Source organism: Danaus plexippus, chromosome 17, assembly GCF_018135715.1.
Source record: "Danaus plexippus chromosome 17, MEX_DaPlex, whole genome shotgun sequence".
Lineage (NCBI taxonomy): Eukaryota > Metazoa > Arthropoda > Insecta > Lepidoptera > Nymphalidae > Danaus > Danaus plexippus.
In genome coordinates this window covers 5,393,617-5,406,368 of record NC_083548.1, presented here as the reverse complement: position 1 = coordinate 5,406,368, position 12,752 = coordinate 5,393,617, and the positions used below count along the sequence as shown (strand labels likewise).

Below are 12,752 nucleotides of genomic sequence, written 5' to 3'. Positions count from 1 at the left end.
TTCGCCACACACATTAAGTTTAGTATTATAGTGTATACCATTTTAACGCTTCCATTTATTTTGATTATCTAACAATAAGTGGTTTATATTTATCAGATATACATTTAACATTAAAAATATTCTGAAAATAAGAAAGAAAAAAAAGACTTCATCTTATTATATACGTGTAACCCTTTTAACTATTAATATTTTTAATGAAATACCAATAGTCATTAATTAGAGTTTTAAAAGACAAATGACTCTTTTGGTCAGGAACAATAAAAGCAATTTGTAAACTAAGACATATATATTTCTTCTTACTCTAAAAGTATTTTTAAGAACATTTAACTCAATTTCATATGAAAACGCAATTTTGAAAAACTTTTTCTAAAAACCAATAAGAGACAATGGTGTTCAATTCCGAATTCGTTGCCATTCATGTATCGGAGTTACGCATTCAGTGTACAGACTTTGATGTGTATGTAAAATATCAGAATTAGATTTTTAAGAATTCGTTTCAGTTTATAAATAAATATATAAATAGGTATTTTTTTTACTTAATATTATCCACACCATGGTTATCTTAAATTCAGACAAATTTGGTATATAAAATAGATAATATGTTTGTTTAGCTAAAAGACTTCCTAAATACAAATTAATATAAAACTAAGATTTTCGGTGATATGATGCGTTTTTAATTATTTTAAAACTAAATACTCCCGATGTTTCGGTAAATGAAAATGTCTGGATATATTTTTTTTATACTAAAAAACGCGAAGTATGTACCTCAATCTTTGTTTTATTCAAATGAATATCCGCAATGATGTCCAAAATTTACAAATAAATATACAAATGAAGAAAGTAGTTGTGTATGCGAGATACATATACGCATATAAACATATGAAGTAATATTATAAAGTGAACACACCATATTCAAATAAGCGATTTACTGAATAATAATAAACAATAAAGGTTATAAATTATAATCCTCTAACCTATCTTATCCACAGCAAGTCCATCTTTATACAAAGGATATGAAAGAGTTATTTACCATTAAAAGTTTATAGGGAGTGGATGGTCTTTTCAAGCTTTAAACACAATAGAAACGGATTTGAAGTCTTTATGTTTAGATTTTAGAGTCCCATCATGGTCCTTAACATGCGCAGAATTCCTGGCATTCAAACAGGAGTTACACCAACTTTAGTCTACTTTGTGAGACTCGGCCGTATGGTCGCCTCCGACGACGGGCGCGAAAACGGCCAACTTTGAACGTTCCATTGCAAAACGAATCTATAATAAAAATAATCCTATGGCAAATCTATTTTAGGAAGTATAGACAAAGTTAGCATAACATTTTTGTCAATGGATTATGTGTTGCAATAAAAATTAATATATATTTTTTTTTACGGTCTGTTTAATTTTTGTCTTGATAAAGCTTTATTTCGGGACACAGTGTGAAATATAAAGTTTGTAAAGTTGAATGATTTATGATGTCGACGCGACGGTGTGGAAAATTTTAATTCCGTTTGATTGTCGTCTTTCGGTGAGTGGACAGTTTGCTATCTTCTAAAAGCCTTTAAAGACGCCAAATATTATACTGTTTAGAATTTGAACAAATCTAATAATTTAATAAGTTAACCAAACTAAACTTTCTTCTGCGAGTAATTTATAATCAGTTATGTGTCAAGAGTAACAAAGAAACTTTAAAATTAGATAACTTCGGTGAAATGTAAATACATATTTTCGTCAGTTCAAATTACAAAAATATCTATTCTTCCACAAGGTCAGAAACTCATCCATCATCATACGAAGTAATGCATAATCTTACATGATATCTAATTCACTGTGAAAGTTAACGCATGAAAGATCTTAATCTATTTCTGTGAACTTATAATATGAATGCTACTTGCATCTTATTTACGCTAAGATGGCATGTAATTAGCAATCTATAAATATCTCTTAATTACAATGAACAATGTATAAAAAAAAAGTCTACAAAAATAAAATATATTTTATTTATTTTAGTGTATGTTAATTCGCAATTTACGAGCTGAATAGATTTCAGCAAATCTAATTCAAGTGAAATTTACAGTGTAAATTGACTCAAGGTGTACAAATATAAGTTTTAAGTAATGTATAACAAATAATATAAAATAAAAAAAAAACCTTTTTTATGTCGTGAATATTTTTAAAGAAATAATTCAATAAAGATTCTTTTAAATCTTAATTGTTTTTATTAAATAATATTTTGGACATATATCATGATGTAAATTGTCGGGTCTTGTATATTATGAACTTTTAGGGGAGTTTCGTAAATTTCTTTTGAATGTTTCCTTTATATAATCACTGTTTTAGAACAAAGCTACCCTCCCTTCCTTAATAATGTCTATATTCTCAAAGCAACGAGGAACTAATTTCCATATATTCAATATGTCGATAACATCTTCGATTTTCTCGATCCCATGCTGCTGTCAATATTTGATTTTACCGCACAATTTAAACCCTTATCCGCAACGAATTTTATTAATTTATTGTTGTAATACAAGAAATTCAAGTTTTTGGTGATAATCTATAATAAAAAATATCATTTTATCTTTCCTTTCTTTAACAGTGTCTTTTTATATGAATAAGGCGATTTTATATAATTACGATTATATTTATACTGGACATACAAACTAACATGGAATTTATAGTTTACTAGATTCCAATATCCTTATAAATGCACGTAACGTTCTTTCAATATAAGAAAAGATATAACGCTGCATTTCTAAATCACTGTCTTTATAGGTAAAATATTATTCCTCACGTTCCGCGAACGCGATTTGAAAATACTTTTCCACAAATCTATTTATACTGTTGTAGCTAAGCATATATCGATTTAGAGTTGATTTCACAGGATTAATTAAACTTGAATCTACATAGTAGCTGAAATATGAACAGCATCTAAAACCCTAAAAAATGTGTTGACAACTTTCTTGAAAAAATTGTAAGAAAATCAACACGTTATTTTTTTGTATACATATATTTCTTTTTATATAAATATTCTCGGAAAATAGTTAAATTACATTTACGTAAAAAAATACTCAGACGTAAAATTTTCTAGGTCAAGTTCTTTAATAAGACAGTCAATTAAATCTTACTTAATTCCACAGCTGTGGCTTTGGAAGACAAATGTTTGTTTCAGTATATCCTCCTTTGTCTTGTGGCTATTATCAAAAAAAAAAATTATATTGCCCTCATTAACTTAATAATTTCGTTTAACATTATTCTCAATTCATTTGTAGGATTTCTTTTATCAATACTTAAATGGATTTCTTGATGTGGCAGACACAATTAATTTTTATGTTAGCCGTGAAATAAGGACGCAAGCATTTGAATACAGCTGTAAAAGTTCAAGATTTAATCTCGCATTACTAAAAATAGGCTGGTAATCACGTGAAAGAAATAAAAATAATTTAGTAATCATAAAACAAAACGAGCTGTATGCTTTTAAACTTTTAACGGATTTCATTTGTTTAAGACTTTTAATGTAATCTTTACTTTTCTCATTAAATCATAGTAAAATTTTACATCTTTAGATAGAGATTCATAAGAGCTCTTATCATTTTTGCTCGAGGTGAAATCGAATCATTAATATCCTTGATTGACAGAGTATAAGATGCCATGCAACTTGGGCTGGCTTGAAATTGAACTGGAAATATTCTTAGCATTCTTTACTATTCATTTATCATGTAATATTCTAAACTGAATATTTCTGTAGCACTGTGAAGCACAGTTCTATGCTTTGTAAGTGACAAAAATTTATGTTAATCATATTCTCTCAAATCTTATTTATCTATAATATTTATTATTAGTGAATCATGGCGATCCAAGCACTTTCCAGAAAGTACCAGGTAAATATGTCCGATAAATTAAACGTTTTTCATTTTAACAATAAAAATAGGAATATAGGATTTAGTATTTATGTAATTATGGTGTTTTGGTAATTTTATACAGAAATTTTGTTTAACGTAAATTTTATTTATAAAGACTTGTTGCTAATTGTTGGTTGGGAAGAAAATACTGATGACAAATGAAAGTATGATGCATGTATAATAATGTATTATTCAAGTAAAAGGGATTGAAATGGAATAACTTAGCAACATATAAAGAGAAACGTTCTGTTGTTTAGCTTTTTTTATAATTTTCATTTGAGAAAATTGTAATTAATAGAGACTGAAAATCGATACAGAATGTTAAAATGTAACTTTGTATAAATATAAAATTTAAAGATTAGAAGATTATTTGAATAGGCTCAGTGACAGAACAATAGAAAATCAAAAAAAAATTTAACACTTATTTTATGTTTCCTTTCGATATCCTAAACACAGAGATTTTTTTTATTTATCCAATGAATAGACATAAAGGTTACTTCTATATTACGGAGAGTGTGTCCATTACGTATATTGATGTTAGTCAGAAATAGTTAATTTATGAGAAAAGCCCTTCGAACTCCTACAGGACTAATAGATCCATTTTAGATTCCTCTAGTTCAGATCTACTAGTACAGAAAGGCCTTATTATGTAATATAAAAATAGGGGTAGGTTCTTAATTATTCAATTTCATCATATCTCGTGACAAAGAAACATTGTATGTTAGTTTAGTCATTGTGTTTACCTTCTAATTTGTTCCAACAATGATGTGATGTCTCTTGTCCCCTCTTTATGTATGATTTCGCTTAGTTCTGCTTAAAAAAATCTTTCTGCTTTCTTGTGGAATGTATGTTACAAAGTAGTATTAGTTACACCTTTTACATCCCAAGAACGGTTGTATGAATTTCGCTGAAAATGAAATGGGTTTGGCTGAAAAAAAATTAATGTAATAAATATCCAAAATCTGTTTACTTACTGCCTATAAGGCGGAATAGAGTTCGGCCGGTCAGTTATACGTTTCTAATTATGAAACTGACGTTGACCAAGACGCTGGCAAAGATTAGTTGAAATTAAAATTTAACATTTATTAGTTTAAAAGTCAGTCAGTCAGTTTCAGTTATAACAAAAATATGAAACGAACGTTTTGATAACAGTCAATAAAATAACGTTTTAGATTTTGAGAAAATCATTATTAAACATTTAAAAAGTCTCGAAAACTTGTAGTTATAAAGAAAAATTAGAGATTAATAATATGATTGCCAATAGTATTTTTGTGTTATTTAATAAAGTAATGTACTCATAACCAGATAAGTAATTTTTACCGGTTCAAAAGATCTTTCATCCTTGAAAAAGACAGGGAGAGTCTTTATTCCATTTGTTATTCACCAGTATTATAATAAAATAGCAAGAAATGTCTACTATTGTAGATGCTACTCAATGTATATGGAGTAAAAGTAGAAGTGGTTTATTTTTAGCTGTTAAGTTAAGATGTTAGTTGCCTCTATGAATGTTTTGATAAAGCAAATTCTATTCCAACTCAACCTTGTGTTTCTAATTGTGTTCAGCAAATTCCAAATGTATAATGTATTCAGTGACAGAAGACAATTGTTCCGTACAAATTTTATTTTGTCATGAAAAATTTTATAACATCGAAGAAAGAAATATATATCAAAATCAACAGAATTAAAATTTTGCCATGATCGAATAGTTCTGGTTATGCATATATTTTATTGAAATTGAAATTTATTTATTGAAATTCGAAATTGCGCCATAAAAATGCGTCCGTTGTTTATACCCAATATGAATAAAATTTTCATAGTTGTATAAAATTCTGTTGCTTGCTTCTAGGGAGCCTCTTTTAAACTTTGAGAAATAACTTAGGTGGTATCCTCATTAGAATAGTTGAACTTGTTCAAAACCTTTCCAAAGAGGCTGCTATAAGTTGTGAAAATTTTAAGTAAACAGTTAAAACGAAATAGGAATCTGCTTAAAACTAAATATATATCAATGTTTTTAATTTTTTTTTTTGTAGTATCTAATGATGATAATCGGAAACAGTATCCTGTCACCTGTTTCGGACACAGAGTTGAACTCAAGAGACCAGTTGCTGTGCCCCTAAATATTAAAAGAATATGTAATGCCTTTTTTATATTCCTTTTAAAAATATGGTCTGTGAATTTTGTAATTATGAAAGTTTTTGCTGCTATTTTTTTTTAATTGCAAAAATGGAAAAAATAAGGGAACGTCTATTTTTATATTATCGATTCTAACATTAATTTACTTTTTATGCTAATGCTAAACTCTTCGCGTTGCTTAATGATATACAAGACCATTATAGTTGAAGCAGCAGTGAAGGCAGAGAGTGTGAAATTATAATTTCACATATAATAACAATAGCAAATCTGACAGGGGGTGAATAATATTTTTCTTTCTGCTGCATTTTTAAAAGGAATGAATAAATTGACTATAGCCTTCATATAAAAGTTACATTTACACCATTTGCTGGTAAATAATAAACCTGCATTATCATGATTATTTATTCTGTCCAGTCAATTAAGATATTACTTCAGCTACTGTAACCGTTGAACTGCAAAATATTGAAGGCAATTTATAAAATCTCTTCAGATTGCATGAAATCGGATTCGAATAATACTAAAGCGTTTCATCAATAAAGAGCTTTTAAAACAGCAAACCAATAGAGACGAGTTTGTAAAAACTTTTAATGGTAATCTTTTTTTAACTTTAAAATATATAATTTCTTTGACATTTGACTCCTTGTATATGAGTTTCTAGACTTTAGTGTGAGGAAAAATAACTGATCACATATTCCGTCGTTCGGATGTCACTTTATTATTGTACTGAGATAAATTAGAATCATTAAAATTGGTTTGTCATATCGAAGATAATTTGTTTTCTTCACGTAAAAAAAATATTTGTACATATACATAAGTTAAGAGTTTTATTGTTTAGAGATCGTAATTTTCACTACATAATTTACTGCACATTTTTTTGATTCTGTTATATAGTTGTTACTCAAAGATTGAAAAACTCAGCCGCGGGCAATAGATTACAGTTGTTTTTATAGGCTTAGACTATTATAAGTTTTTAAAGTGATTGTAGCGACATGGAATGGTTAATTTTAATGTTAAATTGACTCCACAGTGCTTAAGTTTATTAACTTTAATTAATCAAAGGGTCATTTCCAGTTGAGCATAGTGTAGCCTTAAGGAATTGATTGTCTTGATTGTATAATTTTCTACTAACTAAAGATGACAATTGCATCCGCTCACTCATCAAGCTCCTGAACTACAATACACCTCAGAGACAATGTTATAGGTAGTAAGGTTCTAACTTTGTTATTTATAAAAGAAATATATAATTATTGTCAATAGAGGTATGTTCTTTTTGATAAAAGTAAGTGTAGCAAGTGAGAAGTGACTTTAATGAGGAATAAAGGGCAGTTCGCTTCAATACGCAAAGAGAATTAAAAGGTAGTTTGAGAAAAAAAAATTAGTTAGCCGAATGTAATTTAAATCATGAGATTCTTAAAGCAGTATATAGTTGTTTGTTTTTTTTAGCTGCAATGAAATCGTAATACTAGTTTTTCATCTTTGCCTCCTTTTATTTATATGAGTGTTAATTCCATGATTTTGAATGTGTTATTGAAGACTGAATTAGTTTTCCCTACTATATAAATAGAATGTGAAAATTAATGTAGTAAATTCTAAAGACTTCCTCCTTGTATATAGCGGTGTTTGATTTCTTTGGTCAGAACTCGTAGAAACTTGAATTTAGTTAATATTATATGTATAGAATATACAACAATACATCAAAACTTAATTATTATTTTGATTGCTATTTTCAAAATTATTGCCATATATTTCGGTCTACAGATGACAGTTATGATGATTTTTTGTTTTTCCATACTTGGCCATACTTTCATATCTTTCTATACTTGTATTTTCATGATAAACAATGCGGTAATCATACTTGCCTGACTTCTATCGTTATTTTTCGAGCATTCGATGAATGTTCTTTTGATCATTTTAAATTTGGAACGAAGTTTCAGTTTCTTTAACATTATTAGTTTGAAGTGAATACGAGGGTTCATTATTTAAATGTGGTGTGGGTTCTTTTAAATGTGGTGTACAGAACCAAAATTCCTGAACTCTAATTACGATAAAGAAATATTAAGCAAAATAATAACTTAATCAGGATTAAACGGTTAAATTTCTATTTATAATTTATAACTCCTTCATTTGTTAATGGTAATTGTGCAATGGTTCCAAGCGATTTCATTAAAAATTTAATATCTCGAAGGCGGCGGGATAAAACAATTCGATGCTGCACAATAAGAATCCATCTAAGATCAGTGACGTTAGCAGTTCTTTTAATAGATTCTAGGAATGTAAATTTTAAACTAAAATAAAGTTTGTCTATTACGCGATGTTAGTAACGATAAAATGATAATACTTGTGGTAAATTTTTTAACATTAATAAACATTTCGAACACTATATACTTAAAGATTAAAATTTTCTAAAACAGATAAATTTATGTCTGATAGTTGTGTACATAAGTATATTATGTATGCGGCTGAAATAATTAATTTGCTTGACAGTATTTTCAATTTCATTATAACACTTGAGATGTACATGTATATTAATATAAAATATCTTTAACGTATTAAAGGGTTTCTGCGTGTCATGACTTGATTAGGGATAAGAAAATCTATAATTTATTTTAATACTTTGAAATTATATGTATTAATCTGTAATTTTTATATAACATAATAATCAATGTAAAGCTAGTAATGTTTAATTAGGTTTCATTCATTAAATGGCTTAAATACTATAAGGTTCGAGTTTTTTTTGCACTTGTTCCAACCTTATGAGCTATGGCTCCACACAGACAACGCTCTTAGTGTCCCAGCAGACCACTTGGTACTAAGAAGGTAATCTATGTTGGTGATTTCGTTAACAAGTATAAACCTAAGACATCTAAATAATGGAAATATCTCAAATTTATACTGTATTTGTTACATAAAAATTTACTGTATAAAAATAGATGATTGGTTTAATTTCATACGTATTCTAAATAATTTATAGTTAAGTAAATAATAAATTAACACTCAAGCGATGCCCGTCAGTTACTAAACAAATTGGCTGTATTAACTAATCTTCAAATCGCTTTGTTGTTTGCTATACATAAATCTTTGTACTTCATATAGAACACAACAAATACCAATTATATTATTGTTTCAGATAACATGTATAAAAAAGTTTCCGCATTAAGAATTTTCTGATCTTCGAACCTTTTACAACACCATTCATAAGTTTAACGATCTCCATGTTTAAAAAGATCATATTATTGACATCTCTCCCTTTTTCAATAGGTTATCAGGTTAGAATTTGGACATTTAATGAGAGGCTTCTTTATTTCTGTTTTCATTATAATTAATAAGCAATATTCAACAGACGTGTTCCGTTAAATGTCGGCAGGAGTGACCTATTGTTTGTCTAAATTGTATTGCGTCATTCGATCAATCTTTCGGTAACAGCTTTAGCGATATTGATACAGTTTTCCGATATGTGAATAAGTTTTGTAGAAAGATTGTATTTTGTGCCTGTGTTTGTTTAATTGTATATAATTAAAGATAAGAAAATAATGTGGTGACTTAGGTATTATTAGTTAAGTTCAAGCAGAAAAATTCTATATGCTACAGAATAGTTAAAAATGTGTAAAAATAACAGAAAAATAAATCCAGGATATTTTTTTTGGCAGATGATGAAAACAATTTATACTCATGATTTATCGTCATATTAAGTGGGCGAATAATAAAAATAAAAAGATTTGTCTTCCAGTTTTTATACCAGTTATAAAAACATCTTTCAACATTATCTTTATCCTACTCTACCATTATGCTTAGCCATAAAATCCCATTCAACAATTCCTATTATAAATATTTAATGCTCTATGTAGATGCAGAAAATAAATCTATCTTTTACGTTACTAAAGTTGTATGAGGTTGTAGGAGAACACAATATACGATCAATTCTGGCATTAGTCGTAATGATTGCTCGGTCAGATTGTTGACACTTCGGTTCGCGTCATTTAGATCAGCCGTAATTCTATACCTTGTTTGACTTTTGGGTTTTTGCTGACATATAATTTGTTAGATACTGTAAGTAGTAATCTTTTTAATAAAATTAATTTCAAATGTTTTGAATCTTTTATTCTAGTTTTTGTTGACTGTAACCAAAATAAAACTATGACAATAAATTTGGCAAACAGAGATTTTGTGCAAAATGGAACGACATAGGCCTCTTTTTGGTAGAGTTAATCGATTTTCAAGCGGCAAGCCACAGACCGAATCTAGTCAGTTAATATAATAAAATTTTTCACATGTTCGTTATAGTAAATAAAGATTTACTAGACTGTTCGATTACAATTTTGATATTTTTGTTATAATGAAATAAGTTAAAAGAATCGTCCCTTAAAACTTTTATGTATAATTGTCATCTGCAAATTGCTTTTAAGTTTTTCTAAAGAATTATAAAATGTTTAATATTTTTCATATTAACTCCATACTTGAATTATCAGAACAATACCCCATTTTCTAGCTTATATTTTACAATGTGCTAGACTAGATATGTGACAGAGGAGAAATGTGTGTTCGTGTTATGTACAACTGACAGAGTAATGACGCCTTTGTGGTATAATTATTTGTAATCCGACCGAATTGGATAATTTATTGAAACGATGGAATACAATGCAATGTTTGTTTTGAAAGCAATATATACCTATATCACTTCTGAAACCAGTTCGTAGGATAATTGTAAGTCGTTTACTACATGAATGGAAAATATAAAGTATTATAAATAAGATATTGATAAAGTATTTTCGGATTTTTTTAAGGATAAGAGTTAATTAAATAAATCAATCATGCATATAATTTATTTGTTTAGTTGCTGCTAAAACTTACAAATAGGTTTAACATATCGTTTCGTCTGAATTACTAAACAATACTTTCTAGCGAGTCACCAATAATTAGAGTACAAGGAACGGGAATGGTTAGTGGAGCTTACTCAAAGAAACAATGACAATGGAGAATGTAATAGCGTCCCCTCGTACTGCAATATGATTTATACATTATAATAACATCTCACTACAAAAAAATAAACGAATCAAATAATTTATAAAAAATATTTTTTTCGATTATAAATATTTATCGATGAGTTTGACTTCGATGTCTTTGTATTATGTTACAGATTTTAAAAAATCTTCACGTAGGTTACTTTATCTTGTTAACATGGAAGCGAGGTAGAAGTGTCTGTAACCTGTTATTTATATAATGTTGACAATTTGCGTTTTTTATTCGAAGATGAATGAACATTCGTACTAAACTAGACTCAAGGTCGTAGTACGAAAGACTCAAATCGCAGTATTAAATAAATTCTTCATCTTGGACTGTATTGAGACAAATCTATTCACAGTGAAGCCACTCGCTTAACCATAATGGATGAGATACATTATAGAATGCAGTGTGCTTCAAATGTCAATACATATATTTATCTGTCAATACTTTTTACTATTGTTTCATTATTTATAAGGCTATTTACCAATTTGCTCATACTCGTATTTCATTTAATTTAATTTTATTGCAAAATCTGCTGCTGATTAATAAGTTGATTTTAGACATGTTTAGTGTAGTTATAACTTTCAACAGTCATCTTTTAGTGACTTAATTTTACGTTAAAGCCATTCTATGAACACCTGATGTTTATGAATATAACAAATTTAGTACTTTGAGCCTTAACTTCCTCTATTCATTATACATGAGCAAGAGCTCTCTATTTCCTAAATTCCTAGATGCTCTAGATTTAATATAGATAACTTTGGCCAAGTGCATGTAGTCGAAACTTGTTAACAACAATAATCTAGTTAACTCAGAATTATTGTTGTTATTTTGACTACAAAATAAACAAATATAATTTAATTCTTCAATAAGAAAGAAAAAAAAAATATTTTGGTCCATTCCTAAAGGAAACTGTGTGGAAAAAAGCACTGGTTTTCATTGAAATGAAAATAAAAACATTCTAGTAATAAAAAGATATCTGTCAGCTATTGCAGCAAAATTTGTTATTTGCCGAGTTTGAAGCTTTAAGTTTTTAAACTAAATAATTGTAAGAACTTTAAAATATAGTCATTATTTTATTTAAATTAACATTTAATTTGAATGTTTTATTTACTATTGTAATTATAAAAGGTTTTAAAAAGATTATTCGAAACAACAAATTTCACAATAATTAAAAAAGTTTAAAAAAACATAACCCGATTTAGCTGACAAAATTTATGGTAAATATCATCAGAAGCATAAAATACGAAATAATTATTTTACACGAACGGAACGCGATGAAATCTCCGCCTTTAAGAATTTAATCTATTTTAATCGCAAATGCGTCAGAGAATTTAATAAATACTTAAACGTAACGACCTTTTTAAAGTACTTTAGAAAATAGTTAGTTTTGGTTGATGTCACCTACCCAAAATATATTACTTGTTCAACATTATAAGTGTCTATTTTTAAATATATGTTAGGACGAATTAATTCCATCTCAATACTCAATATTTTATAACGGAATTCATACATATATATACACTATTGAGACTTCAGAGAATCAATGTTATGTGTTGTAAAAAGTTTTCATGAAAAAAAAAAGATATAGATGTCTGTAAAAAATTGAAACGAAATGTCATTTAATTTAAAGTTAAAGGAAAAAAAGAAAAAATTACAGTGTCATATAATGAATAACATGTGTAAATATGTGTTTGTATAACCATTTAAATATTAATGTGATAA

At 27.8% G+C, this 12,752-nt stretch overlaps 1 protein-coding gene and 1 long non-coding RNA gene across 6 annotated transcripts in view; both read left to right on the top strand.

Moving 5' to 3' along the window:
• The first annotated feature begins 1,178 nt into the window (after window positions 1-1,178).
• LOC116771381 (neuropeptide CCHamide-2 receptor-like) overlaps window positions 1,179-12,752 on the top strand; it is a 30,855-nt gene continuing 19,281 nt past the window's right edge. For 2 of the 5 annotated variants that reach the window (XM_061523330.1, XM_061523327.1), the window contains exon 1: window positions 1,182-1,522. The gene's annotated coding sequence lies outside the window, so the exon portion shown is untranslated. Of the gene's footprint in view, window positions 1,523-12,752 lie in introns of all 5 variants that reach the window. The other 3 variants (XM_032663226.2, XM_061523331.1, XM_032663225.2) reach the window with 3 other exon arrangements.
• Window positions 5,678-6,339, top strand: LOC133319290 (uncharacterized). Its single transcript, XR_009752971.1, has 2 exons — window positions 5,678-5,848; window positions 5,924-6,339. It is a non-coding gene; the product is annotated as an uncharacterized LOC133319290 (long non-coding RNA).